Source organism: Pongo abelii, chromosome 17 (assembly GCF_028885655.2).
Source record: "Pongo abelii isolate AG06213 chromosome 17, NHGRI_mPonAbe1-v2.0_pri, whole genome shotgun sequence".
NCBI lineage: Eukaryota > Metazoa > Chordata > Mammalia > Primates > Hominidae > Pongo > Pongo abelii.
Genome location: NC_072002.2, coordinates 89,502,570 through 89,514,915, shown reverse-complemented (window position 1 = coordinate 89,514,915; position 12,346 = coordinate 89,502,570). Strand labels below are relative to the sequence as shown.

Here is a 12,346-nt window from a genome sequence, read left to right as displayed (position 1 = left end):
GCCTTCATGGTCACACCTCCTCCCTCCTACAAAGACACTTGTGATGACTTTTAGGGCCCACCTGGATCATCTCCGAATCCTTAAGTTAATCGCATCTGTGAAGTTCCTTTTGCTATAGAAGGCGCTGTTCACAGGTTCCAGGATGAAGATGTGGGCATCTTTGTGGGGGGTCATGATCAGCCGACCACTCACCTTAGTCTGGATGAATGAACCATGCAGACACTTGGCAAGTTACTTGACCTCCTAAATGTAACAAAAATCAGCTGTGGAGAGTGAAGGTGCATTTTTGTTTGAAGAGAGAGAACTGCAGAGTGAGGTGAGCAAAGGCAGCGTCTCCTGTGTCTGCCAGAGGTGAGTGAACCCCGGAGTCTGAGAAGCAGAGCGAGGCTGCCTGTGGGTTGCAGGGAAAGGGCAGGAAGGGCCAGGCAAGCACCACCTGCTCCTGTGGGAGGCTTTTAGGGGAAAGGGTAAGGATTCCACACCTGCCCTGCCACCTCTGTGTCCGATTGTGAGCACTTTGGGAAAGAGACTTTTAGACATGTGTTAGTGATTAACACCATTGCTGTAACCGGTACACAAAGATTGTGCCTACACCAAGGTATCAAGTTCCCAAAAGGAAACACTCAATTTTCACTTTGTTTATTTTATCCTTTTAACCTAAAGCCATGCTGTTCTGAGAAACTTTCTTCTCTGCAAAAGCAAGGTTTCACTAACGCGAACCTGAGAGCATTTCTAAGCTTCACAGCTGCGAATATTAACATGGAGACTAGCAGATTACAAATCACCCAGAGCTTTTGACAAGGTCTTTAAGGAAGGTCGAAAGGAAGGGGGTATTTGTTAAACATACCTCAAGATTCCAAATAGAAAGTTCCTGAACTTAAATAACGGTATTTTTAAAAAAGAGACATTCTTTTCCTTAAAGCACGAGTAAATTATGATGCTTTTGTGTTTGCCACCAAATGAAGTCATTTAAAATGAAACACTTTTAAGCTGCTCATACTGGGAACGGGCTTGGAAATGAGCGGGTGTCCCCTCCTCTGGGTGTGTGGGAACGCGTTCTTTCTTTGCGAGCCTTCCAATGGGAGAATGAGCCCTGTGACCTGTGGCAGGTGGCCAAGAGGAGAGCCCTAGGGAGGGTGTCTCTGTGCAGGCCTTGGAGACCACAGCAGGATCTCAAGCCACCCTCTTCCATTGGGGTCGGAAAGGAAAACGCCAGGACGATGACACCTGCAGCTCGTGCCCTGGGAGCCAGGCTCTCCTCCCTCAGCACATGCCGGGCACTGCTGGCCTCTGCCTTTGAATGTAGGAGACTTACTGCCGGCGTGGGGTCTGTACCATGTCACAACTTCAGATGGAGAGACCTGGAGAAGAGCCAGCCTTGGAGGCTGACAACATATAAGACACATGGACTGCTGGTGGTCAGTGGTTCACCTTGGCAGAAACGCAGACTCCTGTGTTTCTGAGCTCTGTATTTTGCAGAAACACAGACTCCTGCATTTCAGAGCTCCTTCTGAGCTCTGTATTTTGTTGGTTTTTGCTTTATTAAGTAGGATCAAATGCCCTCAAACTTCATAAGGATCTGGAGGCAACAATGCATAGTGCTGAAGGGCACAGGCGGTTCATGCCACATTGTCACTACCTAGTGCATGCGTGCCTTGGTTTCCCTGTTCGTGGGTCAGATGTGGTCAACTCTCAGAAGCACTGGGCACAGTGCACTCAGTGCCTGAGACTAGGCTTTATTTGTTCCTGAATCCTTAGCACCACACACAGTGCCTGGCATATAGTTGGTGCTCAGATGAGTGTTTATGGAGTGATTGTGTGATGGTGTTTTTCTAACTAGAGCACTCTGTGATTGATAGAGGATGATGCTTTGATGATTGCTGCTCAGAAAAATGCTGTGAACATTCGCAGGGCTTGACTCTCCTATTTAGGGATGACCACTATAAACTTATCTCCACGGCTACATGGGCAGTTATTCTCCTTACACAACATGATTATATTAGAAGTATTAATTCAACTCAAACTAAGTACTGTAGCCATTGTGGGAGGAGCAAGGCAGTGAGGAGACGCACCCAGCCCAGATTCAGCTCTAACATGGGGGTGCTGGGCACCGGGGCCCTGCCTCCCGGCTGCCCCCTCTGCCCATAGCTCTGGCTCGGGTCTGCCCTGGGGATTCACTTGAAGGGAGTCCTCACATGAGGAGGGTTGGCATGGCTCCAAGGCTGAGATATTCTGGGAGATTCTTGCAGTGTGAACAGGACTTGGTGGGAAACCGTCCGCCCTCTGGCTCAGCATAGGGGCTGTAGCATCTAGAAAGCAGCCCTGCGGCCAGACACCAAAGACAACAGCAGAGAGGGCCCTGGTGTGAGGCGTGACTCCTGCCCAAGACAAATGACTGGAATCAGGGGAAGAGAGCAGGCGAGGCTGCGAGGGTCACAGAAGAAAAACATGGTAGGGTCGCTAGGACCCTACAGAGAAGAATGATATTTGAGGGCTTAAGTGTAACAATTTGCATCATTGGAAAGGAATTTTCACCAATAGCAGGGGTTTAGCCCAGTCTGCAGAGCTTCAGCGAGGCCCTGTGTATTACAAATGAGTGTGACCCACGAACACACAGGACTTTGCCTAGGAGTGCTTTATGAGTATTTCAGAATGTTGTCTATACTTAAAGAAATAAAATTGTACCTTGGAGGGGAAAAGTCTGCAATGCGCTGATGCTCCGCCCGACCAGGTCCCAGAATGATGGGCCTCCACCGCCCACCATGCTCTGAATGGCACAAGCAATACTTAAAACCAGCATTTACAGAGGCTGTTTCCCCCAAACACCCCTCAACAGCCTGCCAAGAGCTTCCGTAAATTTAACTTCCATGAATTTCAATCTCAATCCTCCTCTGGCATCCATGAGGCTCTGTCTTTGAAAAACTTTCAAAGGCTCCATCTCTGCATCCTCCCTCCACCTCTCTCCTGTCTTCTCTTTCTGGCGATTCTAAGGTGGACTTGCATCAAACAATACACAGAGCCCAAGAGGCCTGTGCTGCAGCCTCTCTGTTTCTCAGAGTCTGTGGAGCACCGAGGCCCCCGCTGCATTGTGCTGAGGCCACCGCCTCTGTGAACACCCACTAAGTCCAGGTGCCTCCTAGCTCTGGGTGACAAAGGCAAGGAGACACTGTCCCTGAGCTAGAGTACCTCCTGGTGTAACTCAGGTGACCTGGGCCATTCTTTAGGAAAATCTGTGACCCAGAAATGATTTCTTTCAAGACTATGACCTGTCCCAGATCAGGTGCACCCCCTTGGTTATAAAACAGAACATGAAGATGCTTTGTTTGTCTCTTGTTTTCGCTTCCCCCCAAGCCAAACAGTGTTGACATCAGTTATGCTGTGCTGCTCCCATCTTTGGAACCATGCATGTTCACTTTGTTCTCATTCCTTCTAGTCTGTGCCAGCACTTTGATCAGCGTGACACAGGAGAGCTGATTGGAATGCAGACAGCTTAGGCTAAATGAGCAGAAGGAGGCCAGGCGCACGGTGGCTCACAACTATAATCCTAGCACTTTGGGAGGCAAAGGTGGGTGAACCACCTGAGGTCAGGATTTTGAGACGAGCCTGGACAATATGGTGAAAGCCCATCTCCACAAAAATACAAAAATTACCCAGGCATGGTGGTGTGCACCAGTAATCCCAGCTACTCAGGAGGCTGAAGCAGGAGAATCTCTTGAACCTGGGAGGTGGAGGTGGCAGTGAGCAGAGATTGAGCCACTGCACTCCACCTGGGCAACACGGGAAGACTCTGTCTCAAAAAATATATAATAATAATAATAATAATATAATAATAATAATAATAATAATAATAATAATAATAATAAATGAGCAGAAGGAGAGGGTTCAGGATGTAAATAGCTGTAGACAGCCACAAGAGCATTCTCCAAAGTTGAAGTTGCTCTCTGTCTGGGATGAAGCCGCCCTATCGGGGCTTCATATCCTCTTCCCCCTGTTAATCCTGGAATCCTTATGCTCCCTCCAGCGGGGAGGACCTTCCTAAGACAAAAACCACAGGATGGCAGGTCGTCTTCCCTTTGCACGCACGGCACCAGGGTTGTGTTTGAAAACCCATGCCTGTGCAGAGAGAGGATGGCTTGGAGCCACACCGCTTCCAGCCATGCCAGCTGGGAGCTGAGGACCAGGGCTGTTAGGGCAGGTGTCCCCCAGGGCTACAGGGGAAAAGCTGGTCCTTCCCAACTGTCTTCAGGGGCGTTGGGACTAGAATGAAAGCAGCCACCACATCAGAGATTTGTTCATAATTCTAGTTCTTTTTTCTTTCAAGGCCCTGTGTAGATATCTGCAAAAGAGGACTTGAGGAAGTCAGCAGAGGGCTTTTGGTGCTGGCAGCAAAGTTGTTGCTCTTTGTTCTTCATCCACTGCCCTCCTGGGGGTCCAGGGTGAAGGCAAACAGCTTAGAGCCACTGAGATGAGGGTCCTGGGAAGATCAGCAGGCATCTCAGTGTGAAGGCACCTCAGGTGGAAGGGCCTGCTTTAGGGTGAGGATGAGACCAGGGCCCTGGGAAGGCTGGGAAGCTAAGGTGAGACCAAGCAAGGACAGATGGGGTGAGGAGGGGCACAGACCACCTGCTTCAACCGAGATCTGTCCCACAGGCTCAGGCGTGGGCTCCATTCTCACACAGAACCTGGTAACTCAGCTCTAAACGCGGCTGAGAGAAAGTGCCGCTGCACCTGGCAACCCAACTCCTCAGTAAGGAGGGGGCACTTGGACACGGGGCCAGGCCCCACGCACCCTGAGTGCCAGCAGGTCTCGCCTCATGGACCCCCACTTCACTCTCCTTGGACAGGGATGAATTGTCAGTACTGCAGTCGCGCAGGCACAGCGAGCTCCCTGCCGCAGGGGCAGGGGAAGCCGATCCAAGTCCACTGTTGGAAAACACTTTCAATGGCTCTGTCTCTGTACCCCCTCCCCCTCTCTCCTTTCTTTCTTCCTCTCCTGGGTTCTACTGCCCACTTCAGTGACCTGATGGGCTTCTCCTCTCTCCTCCCGGGTGAGTTTGTGAGACTGTCACGTGGCAACAGGCGGGGGGCCCTGCAACCAAAGCTCTCATTAATCCTGTCGAGGGGGGATCCACCGTGCATTGCCCACTGTGGAAGAGAAAAGGCGTCCAGTGTGCTCAGCTCCTGTAACTGGACACCCTCCAGGGTGGCTGGCCACCCGCGGAGAGCTACTTGAAGCTATTTGGGTCATCAATCAGATGAAACGGGGCATTATAGTCCAATGAATGGCAGACTGAATAGACAGGAAAACAGTTTCGCTAGAGTCCCAGAAGGGACAGCACCCAGAACGAGCATCTAGGCCATCGCTCAGCTGTGGCAGGGTCCCCTCTGCCCTGTCCCTGCTGGGTCATCCTTTCAAGACTTCGATTCTTCGAATGTCTGGGAACTTGCTGCCCTTCCAGGAGGCTCACTGGCGTCTTTTCACTCATTCCTTACATTTAGTTTCCACCCGTTCATCTCATCTCACCACTGAGGTTGTGCAGCGTAATCCCCTTTCCTCCTCAGCACTCACTTGAAAGAAGCACCAAGGCAGGGGCTGTGGACACAGACCTCGGGTGAGATGCCCAGCTTTGCCATTTTCTATCGAGTGATCACAGGCACTTGACTTTATCTCACTGGGTCCCAGGCTCTGCACTTTAAAATGCGGACTAAGTACATACCTACTTCCAGTCAAGATCAGAGACACAGAAAGTAGAGGGCGGATGCCAGGGCGGGGAGGGGGATGGGCACCCGGGGCTGAGTTTCAGTTTTGCAAGATGAAGAGAGTTCTGGAGATGGGCGGTGGTGAAGGTTGCACAACGGCACGAATGTATTCCATCCTGAAATGTACACTTAAAAATGGTTACGATGGTACATTTTACTTCAAATGTATTTTAGCACAAAATGGTAAATTTTAAAAAGGAACAAAAGCTATAACATCTACTTCAAAAAGTTATGAGAATTAGAGATGACGTCTGTAAAGCATGAGCAAGGGGCAGCTGTCTGCTGTGCGGGCACCCAGGCGGGGCCAGGCACAAGGTTGGATCCTAAAAATGGAAGGAGAGGCAGAGATGACCCCTTCCACCATCCAGGGAAACGCAACAGCTCTCAGACTCGAAGCGCCCACTGCTAGCACCAGGACGTAACATCCTTGGGTTTTTCTTTCAAGCTCAACTTGGTTATATTATGAATTGAGAATTCCAGTTCTGCCCCCATAACCCCCATGGTGGATAGAGCTGATAGGGAGATCAACCCCTCACAGAGTGGCCCTGCTCCAAACACATAAATATGCTCCATAAAGTAACAAAATATTTGGAAATTCAGATCCTCGCTTCAAATTCCCTAGCGCCAGAATGAAGGCAACTCCAAGCCACAGCTGAGAACCAAGATGGGAACTCAGTGGACTGTGAAGCACTCAGAGCTCTGCCTCCACCTGCCTGGAGGAAGGAGTTGAGCCCACAGCTATCCTCTGTCCCCTGCCTTATGCCCCACACTCCGCACAGAGCTGGGATTTGTCATTCATGAGGGAGCCAGAAGGATCGCCCCAACTGTGATCTGGGAGTTAGAAAAGTCTGCCCATCTGACGGTGGACACAGCTCAGAGGCATCCCTTCCACGCCAGGCATGGAAAAAGCATTGGCGGAATCCTGGGCCATTTGAAGGTGTGGGCTTTGAATTCACACTGCCTACAAGCTGAGAAAAGAACATGGGAAACTGGCCCAGAGATGAGGAAACCTGGGAGCTCTGCGGATGTCCCACGCCCCAGGGCAGGTGCACATCTACATATGGAACTAGCTCACACTGAAGCCAAGTATTACACATCACGTGGGGAACAAACTGCTTGGTGCCAGTGGCTGGATGTAGCAATGAGAATAAAGCACACCCTGGAAGAATCTGGAGGAGATGTCAACAAAACTGTGCTTGAAGTCTTAAGAGAGGAGAGGGGATGAAAAAAGTACAGGCAAAATTAGAAAGGAATGAGTAGGAATTCTATTAACAAATGTGGTTGTGATCATGAAAACTCAACTGATGCACCACACAGTAAACCAGCCGCGACTGAGAGCATATGCAAGCAGGAAGGCAGGTCTGCAGAAGCCACCAGGAACATGGGACAGGACGCGGCAGAGGGAACTGCAGGAGGGACACAGAACAGCGTGGGACACGAAGGGAACACTTCCAACACATGCCCAGAGGAAATGTAAACTGGCTTAGACATAATCGAACCCAGAGCTTCCTTCAGAGGGAAGGCATGCAGAGCATGGGGAAGACAAAGTATTTGAAAAAATAAAGGCTAAAAATTTTTAGAATTTTATTTTTTTATTTTTTTGAGACAGAGTCTCGCTCTGTCGCCCAGGCTGGAGTGCAGCAGTGCAATCTCAGCTCACTGCAACCTCCACCTACCTAGTTCAAGCAATTCTCCTGCCTCGGCCTCACAAGTAGCTGGGATTAGAGGCCCCTGCCACCACGCCCAGCTAATTTTTTTTTTTTTTTTTTTTTAAGCAGAGATGGGGTTTCACCATGTTGGCCAGGCTGGTCTGGAACTCCTGGCCTTAGGTGATCCACCTGCCTCAGCCTCTCAAAGTGCTGGGATTACAGGCTTCAGACATCATGCCCAGCCATGTTTTAAAATTTAAGAAAGACTTAAGTCTTCATGTTGAAAAGCATGTGAGGTCCAAATCAGGAAAAACAGAAGCAGCCTCACACTTAGACTCATCATAACTATTAAATATCAAAGATAAACTTCAGAGAAAAATAGCACATCTCTTACCACGGAATGACAATTAGAGTAATACCAGATTTCTCATCGGCAAATACAGGCTGAGTATCCCTTACCCACAATGCTTGGCACCAGAACGGTTTCAGATCTTGACTTTTTTTGGATTTTGGAATATTTGCATTATACTTACGCATTGAGCAGGCGTGGTGGCGGGCACCTGTGGTCCCAGCTACTTGGGACGCTGAGGCAGGAGAATGGCGTGAACCCGGGAGGCAGACCTTACAGTGAGCTGAGATTGCACCACTGCACTCCAGCCTGGGCGACAGAGCGAGACTCCGTCTCAAAAAAAAAAAAAAGAAAAAAAAAGCCAAAATCCTCCAGTGAGAGTTTCTTTGAGTGTCATATCCGCACACATAAGTTTCAGGTTTTGGAGCATTTCAGATTCTTGGCTTAAAGATGCTCAACCTATATTAAACACCAGCAAATAACTTTTTTTTTTTTTTAATGAGACAAAATAGCTCTCATCCTCGAATTGTATACTCAGCTAGATTATCCTTCAAGAGTGAGGGTGAAATAAAGATATTTGCAGTCTAAGATGTTTGCCAGGCCATGCCCTCTGTGAAAGAATGACCAACGGGTGTATCCAAGAAGGGGACTGGTTTCTGGGAGCAGTGAGTGAGAGAGGCACACAGGAAAAAAAGAAGTCAATAGCATACAGTAGGAAACCTAGATAAGTTTTAGCTCTTAAAAATGACTGATTTAGGGAAACAAGAATGGAACTAAGATAATCAAAAATGATGTGGGAAGTAGGAGGGAATTTGGAGTGAAGACATTCTGAGGGAGTGGGTTTTTTTTTTTCTTTTTTTAAGAAAATAAGAAATTTTCATTAGTTTTTGAGTGAGAGGAAATGAATTCCAGAGTAGTCAAGGGAGACCTATTCTCCAAAGGAAGGGAAAGACTTTTAGCTTAGCTAGGAAAATCTAAAGGAGTTAAGTTAGGAAATCCAAGTAAACTAGACCACGTTGGGAGAAAAGCCAAGCTGTCACCTATTATCAAAATTAAAATTCCATGCTTTTCACGGTTTGTATGTCTTCTGTTTCATCAAGAAATATCCAAATGGTTCTGACCACTTGGATGCCATTTTAGGGAAACATGAGTTGTGTTTATTTAGTTTAGCTAAGGAGATTGGCAATAGGAGTGCTCATACTCCCCAGTATTGTAGTGGAAAATTGGGAGATGGGTCGTGGGCTGCTTGCTAGATGCCATTTGAAGATGGGAATCTGGTGGTGACTCACTAGGGGACAATACCTGGCACCCAGGTGTAGGCAGGTGTTGTGACCATTGAGTAGGAAAGAGAGAAACAGCTGTGACATACACCTTATCAATAATCCTGGGTGGAATCAGTGTTGAATAATGAATCACATACAATAATTAATATATGCTAAATTGTCTTAAGCCTTTTTTTTTAGCATGACAGCTTGGGAAGAAACCCCAGAAACCAGAACCCCTGAACTGGAAAACGCTGCTATTCCTGATGTCTTTTCATCCAGAGCAGTTTGATCCAGAGCTATCTGGACAGAATATTCTGGAATGTTGAGCCTGCCCTTAGGGGCAGGTAAGTAGGGGGTTAACATTTAGAGGTTTTAAAATTAGGAATGTGTGTTAAAATAGAAATCGAAACTGTAACTTTCTAACAAAGAAAGAAAGAGGAAAACTAAAGAAACCTTGATAAATTCAATTTTAAAAAAAGGAAATGATGAAGAAAGGAGCTAAATATGAAGTAAAGCAAACAGAAAACAAAAATGCCACAGTGGGGAGAAATCCTCACCACCCTGGATGGAAGTCCTAGCCAATGTAGCAACATAAGAAAAAGAAATCAAAGTTTAAGTACCAGAAGAAGGAAAGAAAACTGTCATTATTTTTTGGATCATATGATTGTCTAAGTAGAAAACAAAAAGAATTTTTTTTTAGAAAACTCACTGGATGAACCTGGAGGACATTACACTAAGTGAAATGAGCCAGACACAGAAAGACAAATACTGCATGACCTCGCTTTCATGTGGAATCTGAAGAAGTCAAACTCTGAGAAGCAGAGAATAAAGTGGTGGTTATGAGGGCTGGGGGTATGGGGAGATACTGGTCAAAGAGTACATAGTTTCAATTAGGATGGATACATTTAAAACAAAACCCCAAATTTAAAAACAAAAAGAACCAATTAATTGTATTAAATGTAGCAGTTTTGCTGGAAGCAACAAGTGGTTAGAAAATGTAATTGAGCCGGGCACGGTGGCTCACGCCTGTAATCCCAGCACTTTGGGAGGCCGAGGCGGGTGGATCATGATGTCAAGAGATCGAGACCATCTTGGCTAACACAGTGAAACCCCATCTCTACTAAAAATACAAAAAATTAGCCAGGCGTGGTGGCGGGCACCTGTAGTCCCAGCTACTCTGGAGGCTGAGGCAGGAGAATGGCGTGAACCCGGGAGGCGGAGCTTGCAGTGAGCGGAGATCGCGCCACTGCACTCCAGCCTGGGCGACAGAGCGAGAATCCATCTCAAAAAAAATTAAAAAAAAAAAAAAAAAAAAGAAAATGTAATTGAAAGAGTTGCCATTTATAACAGTAACAACAAGAACAAAATAAAGTAGCAATAAATTTAACATAAGATGTGTATATCCTTTATGCAGAAAATTACATAATTTTAAAAAAGGATAGAAAGCCAGGTAGCTTACACCTGTAATCCCAGCACTTTGGGAGGCTGAGGCAGGCGGAGACCAGCCTGGCCAACATGGTGAAACCCCGTCTGTAATAAAAATACAAAAAATTAGCCAGATGTGGGGGTGGGCACTTGTAATCCAGCTACTCAGGAGGCTGAGGCAGGAGAATCGCTTGAACCCGGGAGGCGGAGATTGCAATGAGCCAAGATTGTGCCATTGCACCCGAGCCTGGGCAACAAGAGTGAAACTCTGTCTCAAAAAAAATAAAAAATAAAAATAAAAATAAAAAAAGGATAGAAAGGAGACTTAGGTTAGTGCAAAGACCTGCAACGTCTGTGTATTTGAAGACATAATATTATAAATGTGTCAGTTTGTCATAGTTGCTACTGCTTTGTAAAAAAATCACCCAAACTTAGTGACATAAAAGCAACCATTTTTTGTGATGCTCACGGATTCTGGAGTCAGAGTTTGGAAAACCTGCAGTGGGAAAGCCCTCCTTCTATGTCTGAGTCTAGAACAGATGAGGCAGGAGGATCCACTTCCAAGATGGCTTCTTCCCTCCCAGGGCTGCTTTCTGGCCTGAGATGACTTAAAGTTTAGCTCACCTGGGAGCGTCGCCTGAGCACCTGCATGTGATCGCATTATGTGGCTTGGGCTTCACCTGGAAGGCACTGGGTTCTAAGAGGGAGTTGCTAGATTATATTTGATTCCAAATGAGAAAGTTCTTGGTCTGTATGGTGCAGGAACTGTCTCATTATTGATACTTCATCTCTATAGTTCAAAGAAAAATCAAGCAGTCCTAGACAGCAAAAGAGAATGCCCTATTTATACCACTCCCAAGTAGGTGGTGGTGAGGGAGGGATTGTTAAATTCGATTTAGGCACATGCCTGTAATCTCTGTGTTGTTGTTGTTTTTCATTTTTTTCTCTCCTCTTCCAGCATGAATAGATGTCTTTGAGTTGTAAACCTAGGCAGCATATACATTTTCTTGATTTGCTGAATTATATTTAAGCCATAATTGTGTATGTATTACTTGCCTTGAGAAATGGAGAGTGTGCCTGGTGTGAGGCAGCGGGAGAGAAAACAACGCTGGCATTTTTAGGATGAGGAGTGACCAGTGCCATGAATGCTGATTTTAGCTATGCAGGTCTTCTGATGGCTTATTCTTGGGGACTAAGGGTACCACACAGAAATAGGCTGCCAAACATGCAGATAGAAGCAAACCTTGCCATTCCTTTCCTGGAAAAGAGACAAAATGTTTAGTCAATAAAAAAAGTCCAGGGTTGTTGCAAAATTGTTTCTCAATGGAAGTCATTTTCTTACCTTTCCTCCACGGTGATGACAGATATGTATTTGATTTGATTTGATAAAAAGTTCTCAAAAGGAGAGGAAAACTTCATATTTTTTAGAAAAAAAATAGAAAAAGAATACAAGTGGTATAGATCAAATTCATATTCCTCTAGTTGACCTCTGAAAATGATGAAATAACAACTTTTTAAAATTGCTGATTAGATAAGCCACCTAGGACCTACACCTGATCCTCATCGGCATAGCCAGTGTTGGGCATACGAATGCCCAACAGCACACCAAAAGATGCTCAACATCATTAGTCATCAGGGAAATGCACATCAAAACCATGAGAGCTGGGTGTGGTGGCTCATGCCTGTCATCCCAGCACATTGGGAGGCTGAGATGGGTGGATCACCTGAGTTCAGGAGTTCGAGACCAGCCTGGGCAACATGGTGAGATTCCATATCTACTAAAAATACAAAAAAATAGCTGGGTGTGGTGGCACACACCGTAATCCAAGCTACTTGGGAGGCTGAGGCATGAGAATCACTTGAACCTGGGAGGTGGAGGTTGCAGTGAGCTGAAATCA

At 46.6% G+C, this 12,346-nt stretch overlaps 1 long non-coding RNA gene across 1 annotated transcript; it reads right to left on the bottom strand.

Moving 5' to 3' along the window:
- Positions 1-4,287: 4,287 nt before the first annotated feature.
- Positions 4,288-8,026, bottom strand: LOC103893010 (uncharacterized). Its single transcript, XR_657147.4, has 2 exons — positions 7,943-8,026; positions 4,288-5,876 (listed from the first exon to the last, which is right to left on the bottom strand). It is a non-coding gene; the product is annotated as an uncharacterized LOC103893010 (long non-coding RNA).
- Positions 8,027-12,346: the final 4,320 nt, after the last annotated feature.